The sequence below is a fragment of the Halichoerus grypus genome, chromosome 10, assembly GCF_964656455.1.
Source record: "Halichoerus grypus chromosome 10, mHalGry1.hap1.1, whole genome shotgun sequence".
Taxonomy (NCBI): Eukaryota; Metazoa; Chordata; class Mammalia; order Carnivora; family Phocidae; genus Halichoerus; species Halichoerus grypus.
Window position 1 is genome coordinate 96,291,107 of NC_135721.1, and position 12,331 is coordinate 96,303,437.

The following is a 12,331-nucleotide window of genomic DNA, read 5'->3' on the forward strand; positions in this document are numbered from 1 at the left end:
GGAAAGAGGCGATCCTTGGGAGGAGTTCCCAAATCCTTTCTGATTTTGCAGAAGAGAGCAGCATTCTCAAATATGATTTTCTGTAAAATGTCCACTAGTAGGCTTGACTCACATTCTCATCCCTGGCTGTTGTGGGTGCTTTTCTTATTTTTTCTTGTTCCACCTGAAATTCCCTTTCCTACTTTCTCCAAGCATGGAAAAAGAAACTGGTGAAATCTGGTTCATTCTTTTCTCTTCTGACCATGTAGTTGTTAAGAACAGATTGCTGTTAGAGGGACATTCATGCCTTTCTTTTGGCAAGTATATTCTGTTTCTCAGTTGTTTTCAAATTTGGGACAGTATTAGAGATTTTTAGAACCCTTCCCTTAGGGGCGCCTGGCTGGCTCAGTTGTTAAGCGTCTGCCTTCGGCTCAGGTCATGATCCCAGGGTTCTGGGATCGAGCCCCACATCGGGCTCCCTGCTCGGCAGGAAGTCTGCTTCTCCCTCTCCCACTCCCCCTGCTTGTGTTCCCTCTCTTGCTGTGTCTCTCTCTGTCAAATAAATAAATAAAATCTTAAAAAAAAAAAAAGAACCCTTCCCTTAGACTGCTTTGTTAAGGGAGACGTTAGCCTCATGGAGTATGAGACACATAACTTCCAGAAACTTCTATCTCTGGACACCCCTTGCTCTAAAATTTGAATCGTGTGAGGTTTTTGTGTGTGTGTATTTTTACTTATTTGCTCATAATTTTGTTGTCTTTAGAGAGGGCTTGCTCTGAGCTCATTTAATACCACCATCTTACCTCAACAGCCCTATTTGCTCAGAAATTCTAGACTCTTCACCCCCTCCCTGCTCCAGCTGACATTTTGACATTTCCACCACGGTCAGTGCCCACAGCTCACTGTAGACCCTCCACTTCCCTTGCAGGAAAATTGCCATCTGCTATCTCTCGACCCAGGGCCTGGCAAACAAGAGATGCTCAGTAAATATTTAATTACATTAGGTTTTTATTGCTGCATAACTAATTACTCCAAAACTTTGTTAAAATAATAAAGCCTTACTATCTGGCAGTTCTGTGGGTTAAGAATTCAGAAGCAGCTGAGCTGGGTGGTTCTGATTTGGGATATTTCATGAGGTTGCCCTAAAAAAGCTGGTCAGGGCCTCAGTCTTCTGAAATCTTGGCTGGGGCTGGAGGATAGGCTTCCAGATGGCTTGCTCATGTGCTGCTGGTTTTGTGAGGAGGCCTCCATTCTTCCTGGTGTGGGCTTCTCCATGGGCTGCTTGAGCGGCCTCACAACACAGTGGCCCACTCCCCTCAGGTGAGCAATCTAAGAGAGACCAAGGCAGAAGACGCTTGTTTTTTATCACCTACAATTGGAATTACACACCATCAATTCCGCTGCTTCCTATCGTGGTCAGCTCTCTTCAGTGTGAGAGGCAACCACACAAAGACACGAATACCAGAAGGTGAGGACCATGAGGGGGCCATTTTGGAAGTTGGGTGCTTCCACGAGTAAGTAAACAGAATGAATTGGTAAGAGTCAATTAGTAGACTGGCTAGAAAATAAGTGTTTACATTCCGTGGTAGTTGTCAGTCAGCTTCAGAAAACACTTCCTTTTTTCATTCTTGGCTACCTGGAGCAGAAGGTTATGATGTAGATAAATACACAAATGTTTAAAAAGTATGTATCAATAAAGTATTAAGAGTTAAATATCGGGGCACCTGGGTGGTGCAGTCGGTTGAGCGTCTGACTTTTGGTTTCAGCTCTGATTGTGATCTCAGAGTCATGAGATCGAGTCCCACTTTGGGCTCTGCGCTCACAGATTCTCTCTCTCCCTCTTTCTCTGCCCCTCCCACTCATGCTCTCTCTCTCTCTAAAATAACTAAATAAATAAATAAATAACTAAATAAATCTTTTTAAAAAAGAATTAGATATCAACACCTTATTAGTTTTTTTTTTTAAAGATTTATTTATTTGATAGAGACACAGCGAGAGAGAGAACACAAGCAGGGGGAGTGGGAGAGGGAGAAGCAGGCTTCCCGCAGACCAGGGAGCCTGATGTGGGGCTCGATCCCAGGACCCTGGGATCATGACCTGAGCTGAAGGCAGACGCTTAACGACTGAGCCACCCAGGCGCCCCTTAGCTATTTTTTTAAAAATTTTTTTATTGTTATGTTAATCCCCATACATTAGATCACTAGTTTTAGATGTAGTGTTCCATGATTCATTGTTTGTGCATAACACCCAGTGCTCCATGCAGAACGTGCCCTCTTTAATACCCATCACCAGGCTAACCCATCCTCCTCCCCCTCCCCTCTAGAACCCTCAGTTTGTTTTTCAGAGTCCATCGTATCTCATGGTTCGTCTACCCCTCCGATTTCCCCCCCTTCATTCTTCCCCTCCTGCTATCCTCTTCTTTTTTTTTTTCTTAACATATATTGCATTATTTGTTTCATAGGTACAGATCTGAGATTCAACAGTCTTGCACAATTCACAGCGCTTACCAGAGCACATACCCTCCCCAGTATCTATCACCCAGTCACCCCATCCCTCCCACCCCACCCCCCACTCCAGCAACCCTCAGTTTGTTTCCTGAGATGAAGAATTCCTCATATCAGTGAGGTCATATGATACATGTCTTTCTCTGATTGACTTATTTCGCTCAGCATAATACCCTCCAGTTCCATCCACATTGTTGCAAATGGCAAGATCTCATTCCTTTTGATGGCTGCATAATATTCCATTGTATATATATACCACTTCTTCTTTATCCATTCATCTGTCGATGGACATCTTGGCTCTTTCCACAGTTTGGCTATTGTGGACATTGCTGCTATAAACAGCGGGGTGCCCATACCCCTTCGGGTCCCTACATTTGTATCTTTGGGGTAAATACCCAGTAGTGCAATTGCTGGATCATATGGTAGATCTATTTTCAACTTTTTGAGGAACCTCCATACTGTTTTTCAGAGTGGCTGCACCAGCTTGCATTCCCACCAACAGTGTAGGAGGGTTCCCCTTTCTCCGCATCTCTTCCAACATCTGTCGTTTCCTGACTTGTTAATTTTAGCCATTCTGACTGGTGTGAGGTGATATCTCATTGAGGTTTTGATTTGGATTTCCCTGATGCTGAGCGATGTTGAGCACTTTTCCATGTGTCTGTTGGCCATTTGGATGTCTTCTTTCCAGAAATATCTGTTCATGTCTTCTGCCCATTTCTTGATTGGATTATTTGTTCTTTGGGTGTTGAGTTTGATAAGTTCTTTATAGATTTTGGATACTAGCCCTTTATCTGATATGTCATTTGCAAATTCTCCCATTCTGTCGGTTATCTTGTGGTTTTGTTGACTGTTTCTTTTGCTATGCAAAAGATGTTTATCTTGATGAAGTCCCAATAGTTCATTTTTGCCCTTAGTACCCTTGCCTTTAGTGATGTTTCTAGGAAGAAGTTGCTGCGGCTGAGGTCGAAGAGGTTGCTGCCTGTGTTCTCCTTTAGGATTTTGATGGACTCCTGTCTCACATTGAGGTCTTTCAACCATTTGGAGTCTATTTTTGTGTGTGGTGTAAGGAAATGGTCCAGTTTCATTCTTCTACATGTGGCTATCCAGTTTTCCCAATACCATTTGTTGAAGAGACTGTCTTTTTTCCATTGGACATTCTTTCCTGCTTTGTCAAAGATTAGTTGACCATAGAGTTGAGGGTCCATTTCTGGGCTCTCTATTCTGTTCCATTGATCTATGTGTCTGTTTTTGTGCCAGTACCATACTGTCTTGATGATGACAGCTTTGTAATAGAGCTGGAAGTCCGGAATTGTGATGCCGCCAGCTTTGCTTTTCTTTTTCAACATTCCTCTGGCTATTTGGGGTCTTTTCTGATTCCATACAAATTTTAGGATTATTTGTTCCATTTCTTTGAAAAAAGTGGATGGTATTTTGATGGGGATTGCATTGAATGTGTAGATTGCTCTAGGTAGCATTGACATCTTCACAATATTTGTTCTTCCAATCCATGAGCATGGAACGTTTTTCCATTTCTTTGAGTCTTCCTCATTTTCTTTCATGAGTATTTTATAGTTTTCTGAGTACAGATCCTTTGCCTCTTTGGTTAGATTTATGCCTAGGTATCTTATGGTTTTGGGTGCAATTGTAAATGGGATCGACTCCTTAATTTCTCTTTCTTCTGTCTTGCTGTTGGTGTATAGGAATGCCACTGACTTCTGTGCATTGATTTTATATCCTGCCACTTTACTGAATTTCTGTATGAGTTCTAGAAGTTTTGGGGTGGAGTCTTTTGGGTTTTCCACATAAAGTATCATATCATCTGCAAAGAGTGAGAGTTTGACTTCTTCTTTGCCAATTTGGATGCCTTTGATTTCTTTTTGTTGTCTGATTGCTGTGGCTAGGACTTCTAATACTATGTTGAATAGCAGTGGTGATAGTGGACATCCCTGCCGCGTTCCTGACCTTAGGGGGAAGCTCTCAGTTTTTCCCCATTGAGAATGATATTCGCTGTAGGTTTTTCATAGATGGCTTTTATGATATTGAGGTATGTACCTTCTATGCCTATACTCTGAAGAGTTTTGATCAAGAAAGGATGCTGTAGGGGCGCCTGGGTGGCTCAGCCATTAAGCGTCTGCCTTCGGCTCAGGTCATGATCTCAGGGTCCTGGGATCGAGCCCCACATCGGGCTCCCTGCTCGGTGGGAAGCCTGCTTCTCCCTCTCCCACTCCCCCTGCTTGTGTTCCCTCTCTCGCTGTGTCTCTCTCTCTCAAATAAATAAATAAAATCTTTAAAAAAAAAAAAAGAAAGGATGCTGTACTTTGTCAAATGCTTTTTCTGCATCTATTGAGAGGATCATATGGTTCTTGTTCTTTCTTTTGTTAATGTATTGTATCACGTTGATTGATTTGCGGATGTTGAACCAACCTTGCAGCCCAGGGATAAATCCCACTTGGTCGTGGTGAATACTCCTTTTAATGTACTGTTGGATCCTACTGGCTAGTATTTTGGTGAGAATTTTTGCATCCATGTTCATCAGGGATATTGGTCTGTAATTCTCCTTTTTGATGGGGTCTTTGTCTGGTTTGGGGATCAAGGTAATGGTGGCCTCATAAAACGAGTTTGGAAGTTTTCCTTCCATTTCTATTTTTTGGAACAGTTTCAGAAGAATAGGTATTAATTCTTCTTGAAATGTTTGGTAGAATTCCCCTGGGAAGCCATCTGGCCCTGGGCTTTTGTTTGTTGGGAGATTTTTGATGACTGCTTCAATTTCCTTAGTGGTTATAGGTCTGTTCAGGTTTTCTATTTCTTCCTGGTTCAGTTTTGGTAGTTGATACATCTCTAGGAATGCATCCATTTCTTCCAGGTTATCTGATTTGCTGGCATAGAGTTGCTCATAATATGTTCTTTTTTTTTTTTTTTAAGATTATTTATTTATTTATTTATTTATTAGAGAGTGAGCAGGAGAGAAACAGCATGAGAGGGGAGAGGGTCACAGGGAGAAGCAGGCTCCCTGCTGAGCCGGGAGCCCGATATGGGACTCAATCCCAGGACCCTGGGATCATGACCTGAGCTGAAGGCAGTCGCTTAACCAACTCAGCCACCCAGGCGCCCCCATAATATGTTCTTATAATTGTTTGTATTTCTTTGGTGTTGGTTGTGATCTCTCCTCTTTCATTCATGATTTTGTTGATTTGGGTCATTTCTCTTTTCTTTTTGATAAGTCTGGCTAGGGGTTTATCAATCTTGTTAATTCTTTCAAAGAACCAGCTCCTAGTTTCATTGATCTGTTCTACTGTTCTTTTAGTTTCTATTTCATTGATTTCTGCTCTGATCTTTATTATTTCTCTTCTCCTGCTGGGTTTAGGCTTTATTTGCTGTTCTTTCTCCAGCTCCTTTAGGTGTAGGGTTAGGTTGTGTACTTGAGACCTTTCTTGTTTCTTGAGAAAGGCTTGTATTGCTATATACTTTCCTGTTAGGACTGCCTTTGCTGCATCCCAAAGATTTTGAACAGTTGTGTTTTCATTTTCATTGGCTTCCATGAATTTTTAAAATTCTTCTTTAATTTCCTGGTTGACCCATTCGTTCTTTAGTAGGATGCTCTTTAGCCTCCATGTATTTGAGTTCTTTCCAACTTTCCTCTTGTGATTGAGTTCTAGTTTCAAAGCATTGTGGTCTGAAAATAGGCAGGGAATGATCCCAATCTTTTGGTACCGGTTGAGACCTGATTTATGACCTAGGATGTGATCGATTCTGGAGAATGTTCCATGGGCACTAGAGAAGAATGTGTATTCCGTTGCTTTGGGATGGAATATTCTGAATATGTCTGTGAAGTCCATTTGGTCCAGTGTGTCATTTAAAGCCTTTATTTCCTTGTTGATCTTTTGCTTAGACGATCTGTCCATTTCAGTGAGGGGGGTGTTAAAGTCCCCCACTATTATTGTATTGTTGTCAATGTGTTTCTTTGCTTTTGTTATTAATTGCCTTATATAATTGGCTGCTCCCATGTTAGGGGCATAGATATTTACAATTGTTAGATCTTGTTGTTGGATAGACCCTTTAAGTAGGATATAGTGTCCTTCCTCATCTCTTATTACAGTCTTTGGTTTAAAATCTAATTTGTCTGATATAAGGATTGCCACCCCAGCTTTCTTTTGGTGTCCATTAGCATGGTAAATGGTTTTCCACCCCCTCACTTTCAATGTGGGGGTGTCTTTGGGTCTAAAATGAGTCTCTTGCAGACAACATATCAATGGGTCTTGTTTTTTAATCCAATCTGATAGCCTGTGTCTTTTGATTGGGGCATTTAGCCCATTTACATTCAGGATAACTATTGAAAGATAGGAATTTAGTGCCATTGTATTGCCTGTAAGGTGACTGTTACTATATATTGTGTCTGTTCCTTTCTGGTCTATGTTGCTTTTAGGCTCTCTCTTTGCTTAGAGGACCCCTTTCAATATTTCTTGTAGGGCTGTTTTGTGTTTGCAAATTCGTTTAGTTTTTGTTTGTCCTGGAAGCTTTTTATCTCTCCTTCAATTTTCAATGACAGCCTAGCTGGATATAGTATTCTTGGCTGCATATTTTTCTCATTTAGTGCTCTGAATATATCCTGCCAGTCCTTTCTGGCCTGCCAGGTCTCTGTGGATAGGTCTGTTGCCAATCTAATGTTTCTACCATTGTAGGTTACATATCTCTTCTCCCGAGCTGCTTTCAGGATTTTCTCTTTGTCTCTGAGACTCATAAGTTTTACTCTTAGATGTCGGTGTGTTGACCTATTTTTATTGATTTTGAGAGGGGTTCTCTGTGCTTCCTGGATTTTGATGCCTGTTTCCTTCCCCAAATTAGGGAAGTTCTCTGCTATAATTTGCTCCATTATACCTTCTGCCCCTCTCTCTCTTTCTTCTTCTTCTGGGATCCCAATTATTCTAATGTTGTTTTGTCTTATGGTATCGCTTATCTCTCGAATTCTGCCCTCGTGATCCAGTAGTTGTTTATCTCTCTTTTTCTCAGCTTCTTTATTTTCCATCATTTGGTCTTCTATATCACTGATTCTTTCTTTTGCCTCATTTATTCTAGCAGTTAGCACCCCCATATTTGATTGCACCTCATTAATAGCCTTTTTGATTTCGACTTGGTTAGATTTTAGTTCTTTTACTTCTCCAGAAAGTGTTTCTCTAATAACTTCCATGTTTTTTTCAAGCCCAGCTAGTATCTTTAAAGTGATGATTCTGAACTCTAGATCTGACATCGTACTAATGTCTGTATTGAGTAGGTCCCTGGCAGTCGGTACTACCTCTTGTTCTTTTTGTTGAGGTGATTTTTTCCATCTTGTCATTTTGTCCAGAGGAGAATAGATTAATAAGAGAACAAAATGCTAACAGGGTAACAACGTCCCCAGAAAATATACTCTAAACAAATCAGAAAAGACCTGAAGCTGTGGGAAAAGAAAGGGAAAGAGAGAAAAAAGGAAAAAAAAAAAAAGAAAAAGAAAAAGATAAAAACAAACAAAAACAGAACAAAACAAAACAAAAAAACCAGACATGATCAAATATGATCAGGCTGGTATATAGATCAGTGCCACACACTAGATTTTGGGTGTATTTTGGTCTGTTAGAAGAAAGTGCCTCCCAAAATTTTAAAGAAAGAAAAACTTATATATGTACAAAAATAAGAGTTGATATGATGAAGGGATGGAATATGACTGTAAAGATGGAAATTATAAAAAATTTTATAAAAGGAATTGATAAGAAGTTGTTTGAAAAAAGAAAGAAGAGGATTTAAAAAAAAAAGAAAAGAAAAAGGAGAGAATGTGATCAGGCAGGGGAGTAGAAAAAAACCATATGCTAGAGATTTAGGGTATATTTTGATGTGGTAGAAGAAACTATCTCAAAATTTTAAAGAGAGAACAACTTATATATATATGCCAAAAATACAGGTAACTACTATGAAGGGATAGAATATGACTCTAAAAATGAAAAATAAAAATGTTTTTTTTAAAAAGGGATTGATAAGATGTTGGTTGAAAAAGGGAAAAAGAAAAATTCAAAAAAAAAAAAGTTAAAAAAAAAATTAACTTTGAAAGACTGAAGAATCATGGTAAAAAAGCCATGGATTCTATGTGCAGTATTCCCCTAGCGCTGGAGTTCTGCCGTTCTCATTGATCGGTAAACTTGGTCTTGGCTGGCTGTTCTCGCTGATCTTCTGGGGGAGGGGCCTGTTACCGTGGTTCCCAAATGTCTTTGCCGGAGGCGGAATTGCCCCGCCCTTGCCAGGTCCAGGCTAAGTAATCTGCTCGGGTTTGCTCTCAGGAGCTTTTGTTCCCTGCAAGCTTTCCATTTGGCTTTGGAGGAGGAGAGTGAAAATGGCGGCCTCCCAATCTCCGCCCCGGAGGAGCCGAGAACTCGGGGCCCTGCTCCTCAGTGAGCCCCCAGAGAAAAGCAGTCAGTCACTCCCGTCTCCCCGGTCTCCGGCCGCACTCCGTGCTCACCTGGCCTGTGACCGAGCGTTTCTATCTCTGGCACCCGACCCTGTGTGGAGTCTCCAAACCCAGCAGATCCCTGCCGTGTGCTCCCACACTGCTCCTCCCAGGGGAGGAAGGGGAGTCTCCCCGGATCTGCCGCTTGTTGGGTCCCTGCTGGAGGAGCAGTGGCCCGACTGTGCCGCGGATCACGGTTTATGACAACCCCGAGCTGAGAGCCCACTCCTTGGCTCCGTCTCTGCAGCCAGCTTCCCCGCTCTGATACCTGGGAGCTATGCCGCACTCAGGCACCCCCGGTCTTTCTGTGACCCCGAGTGTCCTGAGACCACACTGTCCCGTGAGGGTTCCACCCCCCGCTTAGCCACTGGAGTGATGTCCCTCAGCGGAGCCGACTTCTAAAAGTTCCGATTTTGTGCTCCGCCACTCTATCACTTGCCAGAAGCGGCTGACGGAGGCCCCCTCCCCCACCATCTATCCTCCCGAATATCGCCTCAGATTCACTTCTCCGCACATCCTACCTTCCAGAAAGTGGTCACTTTTCTGTTCAGAGAGTTGTTGCTTTTCTTTTCTTTGATCTCCTGTTGAGTTCGTAGGTGTTCAGAATGGTTTGATCCCTATCCAGCTGAATTCCTGAGACCAGACGAAATCCAGGTCTTCTACTCCTCCGCCATCTTGCTCCACCCCCTCCGCCCCTTAGCTATTTTTAAATCAGCATTTATACAACAAATATATCTGGATCTGACTCCTCGCATTAAAGAAATGTAATTTAATTTACCTGATTCCCCTCTTCTCTTTCCACCTTTCCACAATCAATGTTATCTTTAGATGGTAATCGGAAAAAAAAATCACAGATGCCCACTGAGGTTTCAGGTGCTCTCCCATTTCAGACTGCCTGCCCACGACAATCCACTTCTCAGCAAGACAAGCAACCCCAGGCTCTTCTTCCATCTAAGTCCCACCCCATCTCCTAACCGTCCCTGTGTATCCTGGGTACCCACTCTCATACCCCACATGTGGGGGTGGAGTGAGTTAGGCAGAATCTGAGATGGGCCAAGACTCTATCAACGTGCACAGAGAAATGTAGCTTCACACATGATTTCCTATTTTCCTCCCCTTTGCTCTCCCGGCACCCACCCCCAGCCACCATGCCCGTCTTTGAAGAAGCTCCTTGTGATGGATAGTTCATTTCATGGATCAACCTGACTGGGTCATGGAGTGCCCAGATATTTGGTTAAACATTTTCTCTGGGTGTGTCTGTGAGGGTGTTTCTGGATGAGACTAGTGTTTGAGTTGGGGCACTGAGTGAAGCAGATGGTCCTCTCCAATGTGGTGGGCATCACCCAATCTGTTGAGGGCTGGATAGAACAAAAAGATGGAGGAAGGGAGACTTCACTGCCTGCCTGACTATTGACCTGGGATATCAATCTTTTCGTGTCCTTGGACTGGGACTTACACTGTTGGTGCTCCTGGCTCTCAGGACTTTGGACTCAAACTGGAACTGTATCACCGGCTTTCCTGGGCCTCCAGCTTGCAGATGGCATGTCATGAGGATCCCCAGGCTTCGTAATAACATGAGCCTATTTCTTACAATAAATCTCTCTCCCTCCCATCCTGTACTGTTGGCTCTGTTTCTCTGGAGAACCCTAACACACTGCTTTAATTTGTTGTTTGTTTTCCCTTGGATGTTCCAGGACTGTATTCCTTCTTTTCTTTCAAACTGGAGTTACACAGTGCTGGAGACCAGGTGTGGAAGGCATAGTTCTAAGGTGACTCCCAGTGAGTCACATTCTTATGTAGCCCCCTGCCAGGAGGGCCTGTGAAGATGAGGGGATGCCCACTCCCATGATTAAATTATGTTGTATGGCAAACGTGGGAAGACTCTGCCGTCATCTTGGGTGGGTCTGACCTAATCAGGGGAACCCTTTAAAAGAGCGTCTAGAGGTCAGAGATTTGAAACAGCAGAGATTCTCTTCTGTTGGTCTCGAAGAAGCAAACTGCCATGTTGTGGGAGGACTGGTGTACAACCTCTGGGATTTGAAGGTTTCAGTTCTACCACCACCAGGAACTGAATTCTGCCAACAGCCAGTGAGCTTAGAAAAGAATCCTGAGCCTCAGATGAGATCACAGCCCCAGGTGACATCTTGACTTCGGCCCGGTGAGACCCCGAGCGGAGGTCTCAGCTAAGCTGTGCCCAGACTCCTGACCCACGGGAACTCTGGGATAATAAATGTGGGTTGTTGTAAGCAGCTACTTTTGTAGTAGTAATAGGTTATACAGCAGTAGAGACTACACCACGCTCTTCAATGTTTTCCATCAATGAACTTGATTCCAGGCCAAAAAGATAAGGATCGTGGTTCAGAACGGGGAACCACTAAGTCACAAGCGCCCGGTTTCGCCTTGCTGACTTTGCAGCAAAGCTTTCCTGCTGAAGGAAGCAGCGTGTTGAACTCTTTCTCAAGACCTAAAGTCCCAGGGGGAAAGCAGATGCTGCCTGGAGCCAGTGGTTCTGATTGTCACTCTCAAGTGTCACGGTGGGGAAGGGGCTGCAGGTGGCCTGGATCCACTTGGCCCCCATCCTGTCTGTCGGGTCTGGAGACACTGCATTCCTTCTGCTTCCCACCAGGGAACAATTCCTGTTGCAAATACCCTCAACCAGTCATGGTGTTCATTGCCTGCACGAGTGAGACCAGCAGCTTGCACCCAGGCTTCCAGTCAGACAGAAATCCCTGCCTGCCTTGGATCCAGCTGGGAGCCACTTCTGCTGCTCAGGTTATTCCTCAGGCCTGAAGGCCTGTAACTTTCAGGTTGTGTCTTTCAAGAGTTACTGTGTTCTACAGCTTCCTCCTCTACATATGGACCATCACTACACACTTTCTTTCCTCTTGGAATGAATTAGCGTCTCATTTCATCCCCTACATCTTGTTCTCTTTCCTGGAACCTTTGACTTGGGCGTAGCGGGCTTTCAGATACTTCGGCTTGGCTCTCTATCACACACCACCCCCTACCCCCCAGAGGCCACTCCAGCCCATCGTTCTTGAGCCTCCAGCTGCACCTGTGGCTGGGACCCCCCACACTGCACCTGCTAGGATGCCAGGCTCCAGGGTCCCAACCCGGCACCTTGCTCAGGCCCCCATCCACCCCTCCAGGCCCCTCATAGCTTCCTTCCTCCTGTCCTGCCTGCGTCCTGCCTTTCTCCAGGTAGCCCACAGTTGTCCTCATGAGAAATCCAAATGCCTTCCCCACTTTGGCAGTGACTCCTAGATTAGCGGCTGCAGCCATCACTCCAGCCTCTCTCCTTGCTGCTCCTCACTGAGACTGTACCTGGGCCCGAAAAAGTTACCTGGGCATGCTCTCTCAGCTCTGGGCCTGCACA